Raw genomic sequence first — 25433 nt, forward strand, 5'->3', positions numbered from 1 at the left:
CATAATGCCAGCATTTGATTGTTAATCATGGTACTGAATCACTCCATTTTATACATTTAAAAAACTGAGTTTCCATAAAATAAAATGACTTAACTAAGGTGACATGGCTAATAAGTTATAGAGCAAAAACAAAAAACCTATGTGTCTGGAATTCAAGTCTAGACATTTTCCTATTACTTAAAGATTCTCCTTTACTTCTTTATTAGTCTTCAACACCATAAAATTATGAAGTATTTAACAGGAAGGATAATGTGAATCTTTATATTATACATAACAGCTCACTCTCTTAAACCTCCCCCTCCCCCCGCATCATCCACAATTTCTTTACTGGCAAAGGTAACACCAGCCCATCCCCATACCTTAACAGATAGTCTATTTCTTTGAAAACAGATAGAGAGACAGACAAACAGACAGAAAGGACTCTTAGTGTTTGGCTTAATCTTGAATAGCAGACAGGAACATATCCAAAGCCTTTCTAATTCAGAATGAACTACTATAATTTATATTCTGATGACACAGTCTTTAAAAAAAAAAAAAAAAAGCCAACTTTACCTCCTTTCCACAATACACATGATGAGGACAAATAGACAGTGAGGTGTTTAAAGAAGGAAAATTAATAAAATTTTAATACTAGGGAAATGGAGGAGGTTGTCCATATGTAAAATGTGCATAAACAACAAATGTCCACTTTCCTCATGAACTTGCCTCTAATCTGTAAACGTTCCAACTTTCTTCACCTACAGTACCGGAGATACCTTTATCACACACAGTTCTGATCATAGTCCATGCCACTTCAAGAATCTTCAATGTCTCTCAGGTAATTTTGTGAAACTAATACTCCCTTTCTTAGCATTTCTGATTTGTCTGTTTTAAAAAAAAAAAAAAAACTCCCTTTCCAAAATAAAAACTATAGCATCAAAGAGCTATCACTGAAAGGAAAGCAAGAGATCATTTATTATAAGCCTTCTTTTCATGCAGGTTCCTAACATTATAATCATCTTTGACTCTTTTTCTCTTAGTTACTATATCTAAAAATTTACCAAGTTTTAGGGACTGGCTCTCCACATTTTCTCACATTAGTCTCCTTCTCTCCTCTGGCATGGCCTTTTCTCTAGTTCAAGTCTCATCAACTCTTTCCTGGACTATTGCAATAGCTTCATAATTGACCTTTCTGCCTTCGGTCTTTCCATCTCCAATTCATCCCTCACACAGCTTCCATATCGTTATTACTAAAACACAACACTGACTGTACCATTTCTTTACTGAAAACTCTTCTGTGCTTCTCAACTGCCTTTATGTAAGCAGTACTATAGTGCAAAGAGACTTGGGTTTGGCATTGAAAGAACTGGATTAAAATTCTGATTCCACAATTTTCTATCTTTGTATTCTTGGACAAGTTTCTGACTCATTTTTTCCATCTATAAAATAAAGAAATTGAAGTAGCAGATCTCAAAGATCTATTTCAGTTTTAAATTAATACTGGTATCATTCTTAAATACAAAATCTTTAGCCTTTCACTTAAAACTTTTTACAATATGGTCTTCACCAAATTGTCCAGTTCCCTTTCATTTTACTCCCTTCACACACTCCTCATTCCAAATTGACCTGCTATTCTCTGAACATAAAACTTCATCTTCCTTCTCTATCTTTGCATAAGGCCCATTCCCCATATTTAGAAAAGCCTTGATCTTCATCTCTGCCCATCAGAAGTTCCTTGAGGTCAGGGACTATCTTTTTCCTCTATTTGTATCACCAGAGTTTAGATGAGTATCTGGTACATAATAGGTACTTAATAAGTGCTTATCAGCAGATTGATTCAAATCCCTAACTTCCTTAAAAAGAATTTAGGTTCCTCCCCATAATTATATGAGCCCTCTTTTGATCTATCTAGTCATTAACCACCTTTCCCTCTTAACACCACTTATTGCTGCTTTGTAAATTGATAGAGACAGATATATAGGAGATATTGATATGTATATATAGATATAGATATAGTTTCTTTGCTTCAGCATATATTGTAGCTCTTTCTTCCCATCCCCTAGCCCTAAGTAGAATTTCCCTGAAGGCAGGAACGATTTATTTTTTGTACTGGTATCATCATAGCACTGTGCCTTATTCATATCTTAGACATCTAATTAATGTGTATTGCATTGAATGGAATATAGTCAAAACTCCTTATTTTACTGAGGTGCAATTGGGTTCAATGTCTTGATCAAGGACCCATAGGTCAGAAGTATCACAGAGAACTAAAACCCAGAATATAGAAATCAGTTGCTCAAGTTCACACAGCAAATTAGAAGTATTTCTCTATTAGAATTCAGTGCTCGCTAAAATCTTAAATAAGATATTAGCAAAAAGACTACAGAAAATCATCTCCAGGATAATACACTATGATCAAGTAGAATTTATACCAGGAATGCAGGGCTGGTTCAATATTAGGAAAACTATCAATATAATTGGCCATATTAACAACAAAATTAACAAAAACCCTATGATCATCTCAATAGATGCAGAAAAAGCATTTGACAAAATCCAACATCCATTCCTATTAAAATACATTTGAGAGTATAGGAATAAATGGACTTAAAATAATCAGCAGCATCTATTTAAAACCATCAGTAAGCATCATATGTAATGGAGACAAACTGCAACCATTCCCAGTAAGATCTGGAGTGAAACAAGGTTGCCCACTATCACCCTTACTATTTAATATTGTATTAGAAATGCTAGCTTTGGCAATAAGAGCTGAGAAAGAGATTAAAGGAATAAGAATAGGCAATGAGGAAACCAAATTATCACTCTTTGCCAACAACATGATGGTATATTTAGAGAACCCCAGAGATTCTACTAAAAAGTTATTAGAAATAATCCAAAACTTTAGCAAAGTTGCTGGTTATAAAATAAACCCACATAAGTCATCAGAATTCTTATATATCACTAACAAAATCCAACAGTCAGAGTTACAAAGTGAAATTCCATTTAAAGTAACTACTGATAATATAAAATATTTAGGAATCTATCTGCCAAGGGAAAATCAGAAACTTTATGAGCAAAATTACAGACCACTTTTCACACAAATTAAGTCTGATCTAACCAATTGGAAAAATATTAAATGCTCTTGGATAGGGCGAGCAAATATAATAATGATGACAATATTACCTAAACTAATCTATTTATTTAGCGCTATACCAATCAGACTCCCAAAAAACTATTTTAATGACCTAGAAAAAATAACAACAAAATTCATAAGGAAAAACAAAAGGTCAAGAATTTCAAGGGAATTAATGAAAAAAAAATCAAATGAAGGTGGCTTAGCTGTACCAGATCTAAAACTATATTAGCAGTTACCAAAACCATTTGGTATTGGCTAAGGAATAGATTAGTTGATCAGTGGAATAGGTTAGGTTCAAGGGATAAAACAGTCAACAAATATAGCAACCTAGTCTTTGACAAACCCAAAGACCCCAGCTTTTGGGATAAGAACTTACTGTTTGATAAAAATTGCTGGAAAATTGGAAACTAATATGGCAGAAACTAGGCATTGATCCATACTTAACACCGTACACCAAGATAAGGTCAAAATGGGTTCATGACCTAGGCATAAAGAATAAAATTATTAATAAATTAGAGGAACACAGGATAGTTTACCTCTCAGACCTGTGGAAGGGGAAGGACTTTATGACCAAAGCAGAACTAGCGATCATTACTGATCACAAAATAGAAAATTTCGATTATACCAAACTGAAAAATTTTTGTACAAACAAAATTAATGCAGACAAGATTAGAAGGGAAGCAATAAACTGGGAAAATATTTTTACAGTCAAAGGTTCTGATAAAGGCCTAATTTCCAAAATATATAGAGAATTCTATATTTCTCTATAGAGAACTCTAATTTATAAAAAAATCAAGCCATTCTCCAATTGAAAAATGGTCAAAGTATATGAACAGACAATTCTCAGATGAAGGAATTGAAACCATTTCTAGTCATATGAAAAGATGCTCCAAGTCATTATTAATCAGAGAAATGCAAATTAAGACAACTCTAAGATACCATTACATACCTGTCAGATTGGCTAGGATGACAGGAAAAAATAATGATGATTGTTGGAGGGGATGTGGGAAAACTGGGATATTGATGCATTGTTGGTGGAGTTGTGAACGAATCCAACCATTTTGGAGAGTAGTTTGGAACTATGCTCAAAAAGTTATCAAACTGTGCATACCCTTTGATCCAGCAGTGTTACTACTGGGATTATATCCCAAAGAGATTATAAAGAAGGGAAAGGGACCTGTATGTGCACGAATGTTTGTGGCAGCCCTTTTTGTAGTGGCTAAACACTGGAAACTGAATGGATGTCCATCAATTGGAGAATGGCTGAATAAATTGTGGTATATGAATATTATGGAATATTACTGTTCTGTAAGAAATGACCAACAGGATGATTTCGGAAAGGCCTGGAGAGACTTACACGAACTGATGCTGAGTGAAATGAGCAGGACCAGGAGATCATTATATACTTCAACAACAATACTATATGACGACCAGTTCTGATGGACCTGGCCATCCTCAGCAACGAGATCAACCAAATCATTTCCAATGGAGCAGTAATGAACTGAACCAACTATGCCCAGAGAAAGAACTTTGGGAGATAACTAAAAACCATTACATTGAATTCCCAGTCCCTATATTTATGCCCACCTGCATTTTTGATTTCCTTCACAAGCTAATTGTACAATATTTCAGAGTCTGATTCTTTTTATACAGCAAAATAATGTTTTGGTCATGTATACTTATTGTGTATCTAATTTATATTGTAATGTATTTAACATCTACTGGTCATCCTGCCATCTAGGGGAGGGGGTGGGGGGTAAGAGGTGAAAAATTGGAACAAGAGGTTTGGCAATTGTTAACGCTGTAAAGTTATCCATGCATATGACCTGTAAATAAAAGGCTATTAAATAAAAAAAAATAGAATTCAGTGCTCTTGATTCACAACTCAGAGCTATTTCAGGAAATTATCATTCTGTTTTCTCACATTAAATTTCTTTTCCCCAGTGTCTAACTTCCAAGCTCCTGACAGGACAACTTCCCAGTTTACATTTTCCCAGGCCCTAGGAGCCAAATCTAAGAAGTATCAAAGGTAACTATTATAAATAAGATATTTTACATACCATATGCCTACAAAAAGGAAGATTTTAGAAGAGCACCTTTCTGGCTATCAATCCATTAAGAATAACTGCTGGTGCAGTTATACAATATGTGGTGTAGAGGCATCTAGAGTCAAGAGAGTAATTCAAATCCCACCTTTGACATCAATTATGTGACCATGATCAAGTCATTTCACCTCTCTTAGACTCCACTTTCTCATCTATAAAATGGGAGAAATAAATCTGTTACATTTACCTAATAGAGTAGTTATTAAACTCAAATGAGATAACTTTTATAAAGCACTTTGCAAACCTCAAAATACTACATATGTCAATTATTATTATAGTATTTTATATAGCATATTTTATTTATTTATATGGTATATTATGTAGTATAATTATATTATTATTATTATAGAAATACAAACATTAGAAGGAAAATACTTTGATTCTCAGAAGAATGAGACAACATGATGTAGGGTAAGTGGACTTAGATTATTTTAGTAAAAAGAGCAAGAGACTGAGAGGCATTGAAGAGGCACCTCTCAATTTCCAGTGGTCAGGGAAAAATGAAGAGGGTCAATGTTGTGTCCCCAAATAATGAGATTCGGCACAGGGCAGGGAGTTGTGGAAACCCCTTTGGTCGGTGCAGAGGTCCTTTGTAAAGGAATTTACCAACCTGAAAAGCTGGACTGGAAAAAAATAGTTTATTATTGGCATTGGGAAGTCAGTCTTTGCTTGAAAGACTGGATTCCTTGGTGGCAAGGTTCCAGCAGAGGGATATAAAATTTATAGTGGAGGAGACCTGGCAGAGAGAGTTTCTAGCAGAGAAATCCCAATAGAAAGGTGATTGTTAGGAAAATAGGGAGAGAGAGAGAGAGAGAGAGAGGAAGAGAGAGAGAGAAACAAAAAGAGAGAGAGACAGAGAGAGAGAGAGAGAGAGAAAGAGAGAGAAAAAGAGAGAGAGAGAGAGAGAGAGAGAGAGAGAGAGAGAGAGCCAGTAACACTGAAAGAGAATATCATTTCAGCGGGCAGAGGGTTGCAGCTCATGCCAAAAGGAGAGAGAGGTTCCTTGGAGAGGCATGCTAGGTCCTCTGCCAAGAAATGAGTTTAAAATTGCCATTTTTATAAGGAAATCTGAGACAGAAATTTCAACCGAATGAGATTCCCTCAATGCTATAACTGCCCCCAGGCCTAGATGAGACCACTTACTGGGAGTGATTTTGAACCAATTTTTAGCTCAATAGCAGTCAGTAGAATTCTAAATCTCCATCTAATTGAGATTACTTCAACTAGTCCCACCAAGATAAACAACTTTATCTTGATTCCCTGGGGTAGGTCTTTCATACAGGCAGGGTTCAAGGAGAATCTCTCCTTCAAGGAGCTTCTTAAGGTTTTACCTCATGGCTCATCCCCAAAGTCAGAGAGAGAGAAAGAGAAAGAGTTTTGGGGCTTCCCCTCATCAGTATTAGCCCTAGGTGTGTTATTAATTCACTCAATGACCTTGGATCAATCACTTTTCTTCCTAGGATTCAGTTATCTCTATCATCATAAGGGTTTTGGACTTAATGATTTTTTAGCTCCCTCCAAATTCTAATCTTCTGCATTCTAAAATTCTAGGTCATCTGGCCCTACCATTCTATATTCTAAAGGAAAAAATTCTATATTCTGAGACCCTTTAGACCTCTTGTGTCTATTGATTTTTCTAGGGGCTCTTCCAATACATTCAGTTTTCAAAGCCCTTTGCAGTTCTGTCTTTACGTCTTTTCAACTAAGACTGAAGGTCTTTTTCAGCTTTAACATTTTAAAATCTATGACTTGATCATCACAAGACCAAACAATATGACAATACAGAAATATAGAAGAAATCTTCAAAACAAGCAAGAGTCCTTTTTTTTATTTCTTTGTCAATAAATTATGAACTGTGACCCAAGTGAGTAACACCTCTCACTCAAGCAAGAAGAATTCTGGAGGTGGGAGGGTCTACAATACTATGAGCTCAGCCTGAGGGAAGGAAAAAAAAAAAAAACTTCTGTTTCTCTAATTACGCAATCTCATTATAAAATGCCATTTGCCTAGACTTGTCATGTAAACTCTCTGTGTTCTCCTGGTTTTGTTGTCATCCCATAGCAACTAATATAGGTCAAAATCCCTAAACTTTAATTTTAAAAAATTATGGTAGGATATACACAGAGAAACTTGATGTTCAGAAGCCTCTTAGAAGTTAAACACAGCATTTTTAGGAGTGAGATAAATGAGAACCAAATGTCAATGAAACAGTGGAATAATGTTATCAATGCAAACAAGTTTTGAAGTTGCTTATCCTGTATCAAATAGGAACTAGAAGCTGTGATAAGGCTTTATCTCAAAGATATAATGGTAAAAAAAAAAACACTATATATTTATTATAAAATTATAGAGCATTATAGTTATAAGCATTCTTAGAAGATGAAATCTTAGACCAAAGAAAATTAACTATAAGAACTGAAAGGGACCTTAGAACTTAAAGAATCAAAAGATAGAAAGAATTTTAAAATACAGGTTGTTAGAACTCATAAGATCATTAATGCATAAAATATCAGAATGTAAAACATAGACTATCAGAACTAGAAAGGACTTCAGAATGTAGAAGATAGGGGGAAAAATAACATCAAAGGTGAAAAGAGACTTAGAAAGAAAAATAAACATGTAAATTATGGAAGAAGGCTTAGAATATGGAATGTCAAAGACAGAAAAATTCTAGATTGTCACTTTTTTTTTCCCCTGAGGCAATTGGGGTTAAGTGACTTGGCTAGGTCACACAGCTAGAAAGTATTAAGTGTCTGAGGCAAAATTTGAACTCAGGTCCTCCTAACTTCAGAGCTGGTACTCCATCTACTATGCCACCTAGCTGCCCTTGTCACATGCTTTTAAAACAGAAATGGTTAGAACCTAGAATCTAGAATGTTATAACTAGATGAATCTTCAGAATACATGGTATCTGGGAATGATCTTTGAATGTGAGCTGGAGAGGATATTAGAAAATAGTACACAAAATGTCAGGAATGAGAAGTGTCTCACAGTATGAAACAGACTATTAGAGTTGGAAAAGCATCTTTGAGCGCAAAACAGAGAATGTCAAAGATGGAAGGGACTTTAAAACATAAAATATTTGCTCTTCAAGAGGTCGTAGAAAATAGAACAACAGAGATCAATAGCACTTTTGAATGCTAGAACACAGAATGTGAAAAGTGTAAGGAAGGATATTAGCAATAGAACATCACCTTAAAGGTCCTTAAGGATTATTTGGTTCAACACCCTCAATATATAAATGTGGAAATTGGGACAATAAGAAGGGAAGGGACTTGGCTTAAGTTTAATTTTCAAAGTTAGTGTCAGAGCCAGAACAAGAATCTATCTCTTCACTCCAAATACAAATTTATTTTCATCCCTTTAAGCCACCTCACATGGCTGGGGAGCTATCACACATACTTAATAACAATGTGTATCTCTACATTTCCATATATTAGTGTCCCACCTACAACACTATTACATCGATAACAAAAAACTAATTCATAAAGTCTCATTCTCCTAAATATCTCATGTTCTTCTTCCCGATGTTGATCTTATTTTTCTTTAACATTTAAAGTACAGAATGAAAGCAGCTAAATGTAATTATAAGAGCAATGGTTTTGGAATCAATTTCAACTCTCCTATTGACTTCTTTATAACATTAGGAAAGTCACTTAAATTCTCTAAACTTCAGCTTCCTAATCTGTAAAATGAGGTTATTGGACTACATCACCTTTAAGGTCCTTTCTATCCTTAAATCCTCTGATTCCTATGAGTTTAGTAAAGAATATGATTATATACTGGTATATAAATGAATAAACAGTGAAGAGATTCTGTGTCAACTGACCTCCAACCTGATGCTCTCAGAATTAGGCCATAGACCTTAATCCATCATAAATGAGAGAGGACATTAAGAAACCATTCTATTTCTACCAAGCACTGCTACCTTAGGGCTCTTTCTAGAATTAAAGCTACAGAGAGATGTGCTAAATACATCCCTCTTAATTGGGTTGATGGGGAGAAAGAGGAGTTGTATTGGCTTTAAAGTTTTAAGAGAGGGGCACAGTAAGACAATCAGCATTTATTAAGACCTTATTATTTGTCAGATGGGCAGCAGGTCTTTCAGTAGATAAGACTACCAGGCCTACATGGGGGCATGTATTTTGACCAACTGAAGAACAGATGAATATGTCAGGCATTATGTTAATCACTATAAATAAAAGAAAAAAAAGAATGATGGTCCATGTCCACAAGGAGATGGGTTCTGATGGTAATACAAAAAGATATCTGCAGATAATACACAAAAGGGAATTGAAAGTGAGGGAGGAGAATAGGAAGGAAAAAAGTTCCTCCCCGAAATCAAAGACACCGTGCAACTAAGCAATGGGTGAAGGTGGGGCAGTATATCTGAGAGATGTTTCACAGTGACAAGCTTTAGGAAAACAAGGATATTTCAGGGTGGGTGCTTCCAACTCTAAGGGAAGTTTCAGGATGAGAAGGCAGCTGAGCCTTCTTCTGTCCAAGTCAGAAACAGAGCCAAAAGGAGAAAGATAATTTGCACTCTTGTTCCTATAAACTGTGACTTTCTTTTGGGATTCAGAGTAAGAAATATATGAAGGAGGTCATTGGAAAGTGGATCTCATTTTAGACTTTAGCATGGAGGAAGAGATAGTAGCAATATCCAAGGAAAGTATTCAGCCCAGCACAGGGGAACATTATTTGTAGCAGGGCAGCATTCAGACTTCAGCAGGGTCAATGCTTGCACTGGGCATCCAGGGACAATTCTCAAGCCCAGAAGTACTGGGCCAGCACAAGGGCCCAGCACTTTCATCCAGCACAGTTAGGATAGTATTCACACCTCAACAATGACTAAGCTTTGGCATAGGTGGATACATATAGGAGGCCTTGACCCAGAAAAAGGGACCAATATAAATAACATGAGGGACAATTTGGCCTGGCCATAGAAGGATATTTCTTTGCTCAACTACTGCTAGTCAAATGGAAAGTGGAAGAAGCACTCACAATGACAGGCTGTAGAGTGAACCTCTTAGCAGCATAAATCAGGTGCATAAACAGGAGAGTGAACAGCAGCATGGGCCCCAACAAGTAGTGGTATAGGTAATGTTATTAGTAGCATGGCAGCTATGAAGGATTCCAAATGGTCCCTGACATGGGCAGAGGAAAAAGAGGGCCCCAGAAAATACTTTCCTTAATGTAATCTGGAAAATTCATTAGATCCTTCCCCAATTCTACCAATATCAAAAGTGATCACTGGACAACTTCCAAGAAAGTGAATTCTCTCCTTCCTCATCTCCATCATAGTTTTCCTGATTTCCTTTAAGTTTTAGCTAAAATACTACCTTATACAAGAAGCCATTCCTGATCTCTCTTAAGGATAGTGCCTTCTTCATGCTGAATACTGCAATTTATCTTGATTATATCTTATTTGTACATAATTGTTCACATGTTTTCTCCCCTCTCATTAGATCTCCTTGAGACCAAGATCTGTCTTTTGTTTTTCTTTGTATCCTCAACACTTAGCATGGTGCCCAGCACATAGTAGGTACTTAATACATGTTTATTGACTCAAAGAAGAGCTTAAATGTCCATAGTGTTGGAAGGTGCCTTGATTTTTGGCAATAAGGGAAAATGAAATTGTCTACACAGCACCAGTTAAAAAATATTAATTAAAACATTTTAAAAAGAGAATACAGTCCATTCCTTTACAGAGGTTTCTAAAGGGATGGAAATTTGTAATTCTTCCATATACAACATAGATCCTGTGAAGAGCTAGGTCCTAACTAGTAGATCAGGGAACCATGAATGGTGTTATTGGACAATTCTTGAAATTGCACCAGCCCTGAGGCAAACTGCACTCCTAAGAGTAATAACCTCTTAACAACCTTATAATAGATGACCCTGACCTATGGTGAAGATAACTGACTGAACCAGAGGAGTCATAATTGGTGCTGTGGCCTGGATGTTCCTGTGCTGCACTTGAACATAATTACTGCTATACATCACAATGCCGTCTATGAACTGCAAAGATATGATGCCACCCACTATATCAACCAGATTATTAAAATCAGAGACTCAAAGTTTCTAAAAGGAAGAGAGAGAGCAAAGGATTTCTGGTCTTCGTTTTCCTGCATACTCTGTCCCTTCTTCAGGGAGACATTATACAACTTTTCATAATTTTCATTTGGGAGTAATTCTGGGTATCCCCCCTCCCCCAATACTGCCCATATTGTACTTTTCATGTTTCTGGAAATAGGGCTGTTAAATAGAAACACAGACATAGTAGAAGATATCTAACCAAAAAATAAACAAGAAAGAATTTTAGGAGATGAATAGAATTATAGAAAAAGTAGAGATGTTATAACTGAAGAAAATTGAATGGGGAGAGAAAGAAATACATCCTTTTCTCAATATTATATAGCACCTACATAAAAACTAATCATGTTTGAGGGCATAAAAATCTCCAAAAATATTATATCCATTATTTTCAGATTATAACATAATAAAAATTATATTCAATAAGGGATCATGGAAAAATAGACTAGTTGGAAACTAAATAATCTAATCCTAAAGAACAAGTAATAGAAACAATCAATAATTTCATTAAAGAGAATGGTAATATATCCAAATTTATGAGATGCAATCAAATCATCATTTAGGGAGAAATTTACATCTCTAAATGGTTATGTCAACAAAATAAAAAGGAGCAGCTCAATGAATTAGGCATTTTACTTAAAAAAAAAAAACTAGAAAAAAGCAAATTAAAAATAGCCAGTTAAAAACCAAAATGGAAATCCTATAAATCAAAGGAGAAATTAATAAATGAAACTAAGAAAATTATTGAACTAATAAATAAAACTAGAAGCTGGTTCTATGGGAAAAAACAATGAAATAAATAAACTACTCATTGATGTGATTAAAAAGAAAATCAAATTACTATATCAAAAATGAAAAGGGTAAATTCACCATCAATGAAGAGGAAGTCAAAGCAATTATTAGGAGTTAATTTGCCAATTCTATGCCACTAAATCTGACAATTAAGTTAAATGCATGAATACTTATAATATAATACAAATTGGCCAAATTAATAGAAAAAGAAATAGAAGACTTTAATAACCCCCATCTTAGAAAAAGAAATTGAACAAGTCATCAATGAACTAATTCCCTAAAGAAAAATTCTTAGGGCCAGATGGATTCACAAATTAATTCTACTAAACATTTAAAGTACAATTTTAATACTACATAAACTATATAAAATAGGCAAAGAAGGAGTCCTGCCAAATTCCTTTTAGAATATAAATACGGTGCTAATAGCTAAATCAGGAAGAGAAAGAAAATTATAAACTCTCCCTAAGAATTTTGATGTGAAATTTTAAAATAAATTCTATCAAAGAGATTATAGCAATATATCTCAAGGATCATATACTATGACCCGGTGGGATTTATATCAGGAATGCAGATCTGGTTCAATTTAGGAAAACAATCCATATAATTGATCACATTAATAACAAAACCAATAGAAATCATATGATTATCTCAATAGATTCAGAAGAATATTTTGACAAAGTATTGCATCCATTCCAATTAAAAACACTGAGGAATAAATGGACATTTTCTTAAAACAATAAGCAGTTTGCATTTAAAACCATTAGCAAAAAAGATTTGTAATTTTATTATATAAGGTAAAGGCTTTCACAATAAGATCAGGAATGAAACAAGAATGCCCCATATCACTACTGCTAGTCAATATTGTACAAGAAATATTAGATATGGGAATAAGAGAAGAAAAAGAAATTGAAAGAATTAAAATAGGTAATAAGAACATAAAATTATCATCATTTAAAGATAATAGGATAGTATAATTAACAATCTTAGCAAAGTTGTAGGGTATAAAATAGACTCCCACAAATCATCAACACCTTTATATATTATCAGCAAAATAAGCAGCTAGATATAAAATGAGAAATTCCACTTAAAATAATCATAAAAATATAAAATATTGAAAATATACCTTCCAAGACAATCCCGGAAACTATAATAGCACAATTACAAAATACTTTCACACAAATAAAATCAGATCTAAACAACTAGGAAATAATGACAGTTCTACCTAAATTAATTTACTTATCCAGGGTCATTCCAATTAACATACCAAAAATTTATCTTAGAAAAAATAATAACAAAATTCATCTAGAAAAACAAAAGGTCAAGAATGTAAAAGGAATTAACTTTTTTTTTTTTAAATATGAAGAAAGGTGGTCTAACTGTGCCAGGCTTCAAGATGTCTTAGTAATCATAAAACAATCTGGTACTGCCTGAGAAATAGAGGGACAGATTAGTGGACTATATTAGATATTCAAGATACATTGGCAAATGGCCATACTAATCTAACGACTGATAAACCCGAAGATGCAAGTTTTGGGGCCAAGAACTCATGATTTGATAAAAACTGCTATGAAAACTGCAAAACAGTATAGACCAGCATCTTATACCCAGATGAAATCAAAATGCATATAAGACTTATACATAAAGAGTGATACTTTAAACAAATAAGATGAGAAAGGTATAGTTTACCTATCATATCTTTGGAGAAAGGAAGTATTTGTGACCAAACAAAAAATAGAGAGCATTGCAAGATATAAAATAGACAATTTTGATTTCATTAAATTTAAAATGGTTTGTACAAACAAAATCAATACAACCAAGTTTAGAAAAAAAAAGCAGAAAGCTAGAAGAGAAATTTTTTACAGCAAAGTATCTGATGAAGGCTTAATTTTTCAAATATTTAGAGAACTGAATCAAATTTATAAAAATACAAGTAATTCCACAAATGATAAAGGATATGAATTTTACTTTTCAAGTAAAAAATCAGAGACATTTCTATAGTCATACAAAAATGCTCTGAATCGCTATTTATTAGAGAAATGAAAATGAAAACAACTCTTGGGCACTATCTCACACCTATAAAATTACCTAATATGGAAAATGGAAAATAATAAATATTAGATGGGATGTAGGAAAATTGGAGGGATAGTAAAGGAGAGAGGAAGAAAAATTTGGAACACAAAGTTTTGCAAAGATGAATTCTGAAAACTATCTTTGCATATATTTGGGGAAATAGAATACTATTAGGGAAAAAATATATTTGTTCAAAAATATTTATGGCATCTCTACTTAACACAGTATACCAAGATCAAAATGGGTTGATGACCTAGGCATAAAGAATGAGATTATAAATAAATTAGAAGAACATAGGATAGTTTGCCTCTCAGACCTGTGGAAGAGGAAGGAATTTATGACCAGAAAAGAACTAGAGATCATTATTGATCACAAAATAGAAAATTTCAACTATATGAAACTGAAAAGTTTTTGTATAAACAAAACTAATGCAGACAAGATTAGAAGGGAAGCAATAAACTTTTTTTACAGTCAAAGGTTCTGATAAAGGCCTCATTTCCAAAATATATAGAGAATTGACTCTAATTTATAAGAAATCAAGCCATACTCCAATTGAAAAATGATCAAAGATATGAACAGACAATTCTCAGACGAAGAAAGTGAAACTATTTCTAGCTGTATGAAATGGTGCTCCAAGTCATTATTAATCAGAGAAATGCAAATTAAGACACCTGTCAGATTGGCTAAAATGACAGGAAAAGATAATGCAGAAAGTTGGAGGGGATATGGGAAAACTGGGACACTGAAACATTGTTGGTGGAATTGTGAATACATCCAGCCATTCTAGAGAGCAATTTGGAACTATGCTCAAAAAGTTATCAAACTGTGCATACCCTTTGATCCAGTAGTGTTACTAGTGGGGTTTATATCCTAAAGAGATCTTAAAGAAGGGAAAGGGACCTGTATGTGCAAAAATGTTTGTGGCAGCCCTCTTTGTAGTGGCCAGAAACTGGAAACTGAGTGGATGCCCATCAACTGAAGAATGGCTGAATAAATTGTGGTATATGAATATTATGGAATATTATTGTTCTGTAAGAAATGACCAGCAAGATGATTTCAGAAAGGCCTGAAGAGACTTACATGAACTGATGCTGAGTGAAATGAGCAGGATCATTATATATGTCAACAACAATACTATATGATGATCAATTCTGATGGACGTGGCCCTCTTCAACAATGAGATGAACCAAATTAGTTCCAATAGAGCAGTAATGAATTGAACCAGCTATACCCAGCGAAAGAACTCTGGGAGATGACTATCCCACTACATAGAATTCCTGATACCTCTATTTTTGTCCATCTGCATTTTTTATTTCCTTCACAGGTTAATTGTACACTATTTCAAAGTCTGATTCTTTTTGTGCAGCAAAATAACTGTATGGACATGTATACCTATATTGTATTTAACTTATACTTTAACATATTTAACATGTATTGGTCAACCTACCATCTGGGGGAAGGGGTAGGATGAAGGAGGGGAAAAATTGGAACAAAAGGTTTTGCAATTGTCAATGTTGAAAAAATTATCCATGCATATATCTTGTAAATAAAAAGCTATAATGAAAAAATATTTATGGCATCTCTTTTGTGGTGACAAAAATTAATGGATATTGAGGAGATGCTTATCAATGGGGAAATGGCTGAACAAGCTATGCCATATGATTGTGATGGAATAATATTATGCCACAAGAAATGATAAGTAGGATGCTCTCAGAAAAACCTGAAAAGATGCTGAGTGAAGTGAGCAGAACTAGGAGATAACAGTATTGCTGTTACTCTATGCAATGAAGAATTATGAATGACTTAGCTATTCTCAGTAATATAATGATCCAAGACTATCCCAGAGGACTTATGATGAAAAATGTTATACATCTTCAAAGAACTGGTAGAGTCTATATGCAGAACAAAGCATACTTTTTCTTTTCTTTTTTTATTTTTTGGGGGATGTTTTGTCTGTGTTTTCTTTTGCAACATGGCAAATGTGGAAATTTGTTTTACACGACTGAACATGTATAACATATCAGATTGATTGTAGGAGAGGAAAAGGAGGACAATAGAGAATTTGGAACTCAAAAATTTATTTAAATGAATGTTTAAAATTGTTTTTAATGTGTAATGAGAGGGGAATAAAATATTTTTTTTAAAAGACCACTTTGGTAACTAAACAGATGATTGACCAAAATAGGGAGAAATTTAAAGTGAGAAGACCAAATAGTAGATGGGGAGATTATTTCAATAGTGCAGACATGAGGTGATGACTTTGGGAGTAGTAGCAAGGGAGAAAAGGTGAGGAGATATGATTAAGATAGAATTAGCATGTCTTCACAACAGATGGTAAATGGGAGATAAGTAAGAGCAAGAATTTGATGTCACATAGGTAAGGGGTATGGGTGAACAGGAGCATGATAATGTCTTTAAGAATAATAGGGAAGTTAGAAAGAGAAGAGGGTTTCAGGAGAAAAAAATAGTGTGCTAATTTGGGAATATATTGAGTTTAAAATGTATCATTCACAATGATCTAATGTTAAATGAAGATGTCCAGTTTAAGCTATTTAAAGGTCTGCTGGAGATGTCAGATGAAAGGTCAGAAGAAATTATGTTTGGATAAATAGACCTGAAAAGCAGTATTTTTATTTGTAAAGTACTACATTTTAAAAATATATAATAAAGGAAAATGAATATGCATACATAAAAGGGTTCTGTAGGACCTCAACATATTATTTATTCATTTATTTTTTCAAAAATAATTTTTGAACATGTTTAAGATTTTAATGGGTGATACAAAGAATAAGAAACCAGATTTGATCCAAAAGGTTATTAAAGAAACTTGATTATCCCATATATTTCAATTCATTTTCAATATATAAACAAAACAAAGAATTCTAAGAACCATACTTTCAAACTATGTCAGTTACCTGAGATACTGCTATATAAAAATTATTTATGGTAAGAAAAATGTCTTGCAAAACTTAAAAAAAATATAATGATCTAAGCCAATTCCAAAGAACTCATGATTTCAGTGATGGCATTTGAATGCAGATTGAAGCATACTATTTTTCATTTTCTTTTTTTATGTATTATTTATGTATTTTTGTTGGGGGGGTTTTGGGGGGAGGTTGGTCTGTTTTCTTTCATAACATAACTGATATGAAAATTTGCCTTTTATGATTGCACATGTATACCCTATCTCAATTTGCTTATAATCTGAAGGAAGGGAAAGGAAAGGGATAGAGGGAAAAAAATTGGAATTTAAAAATCTTTAAATTAATATTAAAAATTTTACTTGTAATTGAGGAAAAAGAAAATATTATTTAAAAGGAATATTATTAATAAATAATATTATTAAAGGAAGAAAAGCAAAAGAGCTAAGTCCTCTAGATTACTTGTCAGGAAACCTAGCTATGACTTATTTGGCAAATTACCTCTCTGCATCTAAAGGCACAGGGTACATCACTGGCATCAAGAAGACTGAATTCAAATTTAATATCAGATACTTACTAACTGAGTGGCCCCAAAAAAGTCACTTAACCTCTCTTTGCCTCAGTTTCCACAACTTTAAAATGAGAGTAATAATAGCATCTACTGAGCAGGATTGTTGAGAGGATCAAATGAAATAGTAATTATAAAACACTAGCACAATGCCTAGTACAAAGCGGTGCCACACAAATGTTTATTCTCTCTCTTTTACTTACATTTAAAATGACAAGGCTGAACTTGATCACTTCTAAGTTCCAACTTTTTCTTTTGGTTTTTGTTTGTTTAATTTTTTTATTAAAACTTTTTATTTTATTTTCAAAATATATGCATAGATAATTTTCAACATTCACCTTTGCAAAACCTTGTATTCCAAAATTTTTCTCATTCCCCTCACCCTCTCCCCTAGACAGCAAGTAATCCAACATATGTTAAACATGTGCAGTTCTTCTATATATATATTTCAACAATTATCATGCTGCACAAGAAAAATCAGGTAGAAAAAAGGAAAAAAAATGAGAAAAAATAAAATACAAGCAAATAACAACAAAAAAGTGAAAATACTATGTTGAAGTCCATATTCAGTCCCCACAATCCTTTCTCTGAGTGCAAAGGACTCTCTTTATCACAAGACCATTAGAACTGGCTTAAATCAGCTTACTCCAACTTCTTTTTAATGGTCTATGTTCCATGTTCTAAGGTCTGTTTCAATCCTGACTCTATGTTCTAAGGTCCCTTCTCACGTCATCTATTTTATGTTCTGTGTTCTCAGTTCCCTTCTATTTCTGTCATCCTTTTATCCATGCTCTAACATTCTATGCACTAATGTCTTTTCTAGTTGTGACATTCTTCTGGCTGTGACTAATCTATTAGTTCTAACTATGAACATCACCTACTATGAAGATCTTAAGATCTTCTTAAGATCTTAAATTCAATCTGCTCATGCATTTTCTCATGTTCCTCAGTTATAAAGCAGAGACCTGGGAACTTTAGTAGCTGCAAGTCCAGTATTAGCCAACAGAGTGACCTGGCACAAAATTTAATTAATGAAGGTCACACTCTGAAATTTATCTCTGGAGGCACATTCATGATACTGGTCTGATGAAGGAGGATTTGTTATGAAAGATGGAACATGGGAGGATCCATTGTTGCCTTTAGAGAATCTAGATCAGGCTCTCATTCCTGGATGCAGTGTGAAATGCTCTAGTCTCTGTTTGCTAGTAGAGGAATAATGATGTGATGATCATAAGAAGAATTCACATTTCTGAGGTTTTACAGTTTTCAATGGTCATTCCCCATGATTGATTTATAGGAAAAATAAGGTAAGAATTATTAATTTCATTTTATAGATAAGGAAAATGAGATTCAGAGGGCCAAAGTGATATTCCAAGATCATTAGCAATCGGGAGGGAGGGGCGGGGGGAGTGTGACTTAAGTCCAGGTCTCCAAAGATTTTTCCATGACACTAGCACCCTCTCCTACCCATTTCCTGGGTGGACCCAGTTAGGGAAAGGAGTCACCTCACTCCTCCCCATTTAGGAAGGGAAGTTCCAGGTGGGTGTGTTTGCCCAAAAGGAAGAACATCACGGGGTCAGCTTATGATAAGGTCATTGTCAGTAGGAGGTAGAAGAACTCGATGACAGGGAATAACTTGGAGGTGACTGTCAGGAATTTCAGTGGGAAGACAGCTGTGATAATTGAGGATGAAAATGGAATAGCTATCCAGAGATAGAATAGCTGTATGTACTACAGACAGAGCCCTGGGGAAGATGCAGGGGCAGAAAAGTTACCTTCCATCACTAGGGGTTGTATTGTATATCTCACCTGAAATATATAGGTTTTTTTGAATTGAAGAGAACCAGAAAATATTTGAATATGGAATCCAGAATGTCAGAGTCAGAGAATGTCAGAGAATGTTGTAAAGTTTGGTAGAAGAAAGAGTAATGGAATTAGAGACAGAGATAGCCAAGTTTCAAATCCTCCTACTAACTATCTGTTTGACCTTGGGCACATAGTAGGTATTTAATTAATGTTAATTAATTGACTATGGATCTCAGTTTCTCAATATGTAAAATGAGGAAACTGGGCTAGATCACTTCAAAGATTCCTTTCTGTTCTAAATCAGAGATGTATGATTTCAGCAGCTATCTCATTCAAAATATATCTACACAGAAAGCCTCTTATTATCCAGTCTTTCCTTTAAAATGGAGAGCCTATTGTTTATCAAAGCAGTCTAGTGTTTGGGAAGTTTTTCCTTATGACAAACCCAAATATGCCTCTTGATAATATTTCTAACCAATTTTCCTAGTTCTTTCCTCTGGGAATAAGTAGATCAAGTCTGGAAGGGACACAGAAACATGAAATACAAAATGTTGCAGCTAAAGAACCCTTAGAACACAGAATGTTGCAGGGCAACATGGTGTATCAGACAGAACAATGGCCTAGGAATCAGGAAGACATGGGAATCCTGTCTTTGGAATATGCTGGCTGTGAAATCCTGGACTAGGTGGTTAATCTCTGAATGTCCCAGGAAAATATCTAAAAAAGATCTCTAAGTGGTATGGTGAATAGGGCTCTGAAACCAGCTTCAGGAAAACCGTAGTTCAAATTCTGCATTATACCTACTGGTTGTGTGACCCTGGGTATGTTACTTAATCTCTGTCTTCCTCAGTTTCCTCATCTGTAGAATAGGGATAATAATAGCCCCTAACTACTAGGGTTGTTTTGAGGATAAAATAATATAATATTTGTACAGCACTTTGCAAACTATAAAACTTTATTAAAATGACAGTTACTATGAAAAATTAAAACTTTATAAAAATGCCAGTTATTATGACTTAAGTTGCAGATAAGATGATCTGCATTGGTGGAGTAAGGTTCTCACTTAGAGTTCTCCAGACTCTAATAACGAAATAGCAAGTCTAGTAGAGAGAGAGAGAGAGAGAGAGAGAGAGAGAGAGAGAGAGAGAGTTAGTTGAGGGAATATCCAAGACATGAGTGATGTAACACTTTCATTTCAAAAAGAAGGAATCTAAAGTTTCGGGACAAAGGAAAATAATTTGCTCAAAACAAAAAGTATTTTTAAAATTTCTTTCTTCTAATTTAGTGGGATTTTTAATTTTTGTTTTTCTCACCACAGAGATTAGGAATTAGATTTCTCTTCAGTCTCAGAGAATAACAGAAGTAGCAGCAGCAACAATAATAGTAACAGCAGTCATTAACAATAGTAACAGGAAGAGAAGGAGGAAGTGAGGAAGAGGAGGTGGAGGAGGAGAAGGAGGTTTAGCACTTAAAGGTTTGCAAAGTGCTTTACATTTTATTATGACAACAATCCTAGGAGGTAGATATTATCATCTCTATTTTGCTGAAAAAGAGACTGGAGCAAAATAACTTGCACAGTACCACGCAGCTGTCTGGAGTCAAATTTGAACTTGGGTCTTTCTGACACTAGTTATAATACTCTATCCCTTGTGTCACCTAGCTGCTTCTATACTAAGAACAAAAATGGCAAGTTAGGGAAAGAAAGATTTAGGCTCCATGTGATGAAAAATATTTTACTGTCCAAAGCCGAAGGACTTGCTTGAACAATTAGTGTTTCCTTTTACTTGACCCAAAATTATTTTCTGTAATTGTTCCCTTAATTCGTCCAGATGATTTCTTTCAGCTCTAATATTCTGTTATTCTAAGATTCTATGAGTTTAATATTCTCTGCCTTGTCTGTGCTTTACTTATTCTACAATTCTAAGATTCTATTCCAACTTAGTTGACCCTAAGATTCTGCTTTATAATTATGAATTAACGATTCCAAGATATTCATAGTACAATGTGCTAAAACTCTCCTAACAAGATTCTATGATACATTAATTTTAAGACTCTAATTTTTCCAAACTTTATAGCTGTGGTTCTAAGAACAAGCAAACTATCATGACCTTTATTTGGCTGTGGTCAGACAGCTATTTTTGTGATTTGGGGGCTCAAATTCATCTTTATTTGAGATAAATGTGAGGCCTGAACTTCCAAAAATGAACCATTTGTCTTAGGTTTGGTTCATTTAAAAGGCAAGGTGATTTTTTGTTTGTTGGTTTGTTTTGATAAGTAGTTTGGACAATTTGATAAGTAGCTCTTGAAAATCACACAGACACACAGAAGCAGAAAGCATGCACCCACATACAGATACTTATACATGCACACAGATATGCTCATTTGAATGTATCTTTTTTTTTCTTAGCTGATGTTTCTCTTCATGGTATCTTGGTGACATCACACTTACTACTCCCAGTACACATCAAAACTCTCCCTAATTTCAAAACTCCAGCCTAATTCCTTTTATCTTCTTGCCTAATAGCTAGTACAGTGTTTTTTCATCCATCTTCTCATCTAAGGCTCACAGCAGCCTTCTGAGGGAGTCAGATTAGGAATGTTATTCCAGTTTTACAGAGGAGAAAATAGAGGCATAGAGGGTAGAAATGATTTTCCTGAAATCACAGGGTTAATAAGAGGGAGAGCCAGACAAATATCTTGATTTTAGTCAATTACTCTTTCTTCTACAGCTACATTCTTTCTCTCCTTCTGCCCATGAACTGGGCAAGACTCTCTTCCCAAGTCCACATATACAAATTTAGACAGGGAGTGATTTGGGAAGGATGGCATTTTTCATTTTGTCTTATATGATAATTGATAGTTGTCTCTAAAAGTTTAGTGGCCTTGAGTGGACCATGCTATTTCAGAAGATGGTGAGATCAATTTGATTCAACTACAAACTGCTATTCCATTTCAGACTTTTTAATTGTACATTTTTGTGATAATCTCCCCAACCACTCTCCCATAATTAATCAAATAATAAACACAATAAAGGTAAATAACATAAGAACAAATTAAAGATCAGAATGATGTGAATCAAAATCATGCCTGTTAGGATTGGTTGAAGAAACTAGGGAAGTTTTGTCTTCTTCAAGCTAAACTTCCCCAGTTCCTTCAGTGATTATCATAAAAATTTACAATTAAAAAATTTGAAATGGAATAAAAATAAGTGCTTTTACATAAGGGATATGCTCAGGAGTTATAATATTGACATCTTCTTATTTCTCTCTCCATAGTCAACTTAAAAGGTTTGAGGTTCATTTGGATTATGCCTGTTTGTCAAAAGAAAGCTTTTCAAGAAAGGCAAATGTTGAAGATTGCTTCTGAGTCCTCAAATTATTACTGTCTCTAAATAACAAATGACAGTTCATATGGTATTAAAGTATAAAGGCTAAAAATTATCAAGAGTCAATAGATCTTGGTATTAATGTCAGCTCTGTTCTTTATTATGTGATCTTGAGCAAGACAGTTCTTTCAGAAGAAGGAAGGAAGGAAGGAAGAAAGGAAGGAAGAAAAAGAGGAAAATAAGGAGAGAGGAAGAAAGGAAGGGAGGGAGGGAGGAAGGGAAGGAGGAATAAAGAAAGGAAGGGTAGAAGGGAAGAAGGAAAGAATGAAGGAATGAAAGGGAGGAAGGAATGGAAGGGAGGAAGGAATGGAAGGAGGGAGGAATAAAGCATTCATAACATATTGTTTTAAATATACAGAAAAAAAAACAATTTTATAAGACACAAAAAGCAGTTAATTTTATTACTATCTTATTTAAATTAATGTATACTTTTCAAACACAAAGTCTGTAAAAGTAGTTCAAAGTTTCAAATACAATTCTTTTTTTTCCCTTGTGTATATTGAAATGTTTGTAGTTTGTTGCTTATCATTAAGGGTATAATAAAAAAAAAAATCCATTTAAAAAAAATAAAATCTCCATTTTACAGATAAGGAAACTGAAACCCAGAGAAGTCACCAAGGCCATTTAACAATAAAGGTAGGTCCCAGGTTGACTTACTTGCCTGCCAATCTAACCTGTCCCCTACCTGACAATTAATTTTAATAATTGATCGGGGGTTAGAGCAAATTTCAAAGTTACTCCCAGATGATGTAATGATATAGGACCTGATGGGCTCTGATGGGCATAGTCCTAAGCTTTAGCTTAATGACCTTGAACAAATCATTTCCTCTTTTGTAAACTGAAAGTTTTCTCCCTGATGATGTTCAAATTTTCTTGCAGCCTTAGTAATCTAAAAGAATAAGTCTGTGAGCCTGAAGTTGACAGATGTGATTGCACAAAGAAACAGGTTTCCCTGCTTCTCTCTCTTAGGGCCACGGAGAGCCCCAAGAGGGAATTCCTAGAGAGAGCACCTGTTAGCATTGAGCTTGGAAATCTGAGCAAGCCATATATCATAGTTAGGACATAGAACAAAAATTGCAGAATTTAAAGGGAGCTTGGAATCTTAAAACACATATAGTCTCATTTTATAAAGGAGGAACCAAAAAGGAGAAAGACTTTGACTCAAGATCACACAACCATTAGGTGAGAGGACCAGGTGGGATTTAGTCCAAAGTCTCTTCAGGCCTTGTTTCTTTCTCTTACTCTTACATAACTTTTGTTTATCCCAGAATCACTTAAAGTAGTCACTTGATAGTAAGAATTGTCCTTAGTTCATAGGAATGATTCAAGGGTTAATGAGACAGAATCAGCCAAGTCACTTTCCTAGAATGGATGGAAGATGGGGTGTGTCAAAAATTCTGGCTCTGTGAGAATAACTGGTGAATGAACTCAGGATATTCAAATTCAGGGCAGCACTTTTCTGAGTTTTGTGCATCTAGTTTTATGTGAACTTATATCCAGCAAATGCTTTTTGAGAATAATTCTTTTTAGTTAGTAGATTTGGGCACTTCTCACTCCTGTTGTTTGACTTGTCAACTATAGGATCCTAGAGCTGAAAGTATTACTATATGACCTTTCCCTCACCAGTCCTATACCACACCTACTCATAGAATCCTATCTGGGGCACTGAGAGGGAAGCCGGAAAATGGATATGCTATTTTGGTAACTCATCCCCCAGCTGTAATGCTCCCTACAGCACTCAACTCTGATATATTAAGGATAGGGTAGAAGTGGAAGTCTCTAGGATTTGATATTCTCCTAAACTCCCAAAGAGAGACACATCCTGGCTTAGTAGTTTGTAATCCAATTATAGCTATCTGTCTTTATAAAGAGTATGAAGTATTCATAATATGCGTGGTGTTGTAAATACAAATGCACTTCTATTTGTATGTATACACAAAAAAAAAAAAAAAAATCTATCCACAAGACCCTTAAACTTTAAAGGGGAAGTACAAAGTACTCAAAGTTAAAATTTCAAACCAGAAATTCAAATATCTTTTTCCTGGTGTAGAGAGAGGGAGGGAGTCAGGAGACCTAGGTTCTAGTCCTACCTGCCACTAACTGACTATATAAGATTGAGAAGTCACTTTTCCTCTCTAAGTCTATTACATGTCACTCCCAGCTTTATTCCTCATTCTCTGGACTTTCCCATTACCTCAACAGGCACCCTGAGAATATCTTCCCCCTTTATCTCTCTTTTCTCATCATAATCTCATGCTGATTTCATTCTCAGTTCATCTCCATATCCTGTTGATTTTTTTGCCTCTTTGCTATCAATTTTGTCTCTAGCAAGTACTCTTCTCTCCTCCCCTCTCTCTCCTTCATTTCTACATCCCTTTCATTGTATTACACTCCATCTTTAGAATATAACATTCTTGAAAATAGGTTTTTTTTTTTTCTTGTATATATAAATACCTTTGTATTCAAAGCACCAGGCACAAAGTGAATACTTCATAGATGATTTCTATCTCTCTCTTTCTCTCTCTCTCTCTGTACATACACACACACACACACACACACACACACACACACACATACA

At 34.4% G+C, this 25433-nt stretch overlaps 1 long non-coding RNA gene across 1 annotated transcript; it reads left to right on the forward strand.

Annotated features, from left to right (window-relative positions):
• Window positions 1–681: 681 nt before the first annotated feature.
• On the forward strand, window positions 682–23496 carry LOC116421146. Its single transcript, XR_004231452.1, has 3 exons — window positions 682–817; window positions 5057–5141; window positions 23442–23496. It is a non-coding gene; the product is annotated as an uncharacterized LOC116421146 (long non-coding RNA).
• Window positions 23497–25433: the final 1937 nt, after the last annotated feature.

The sequence above is a fragment of the Sarcophilus harrisii genome, chromosome 2 (assembly GCF_902635505.1).
Source record: "Sarcophilus harrisii chromosome 2, mSarHar1.11, whole genome shotgun sequence".
Taxonomy (NCBI): Eukaryota; Metazoa; Chordata; class Mammalia; order Dasyuromorphia; family Dasyuridae; genus Sarcophilus; species Sarcophilus harrisii.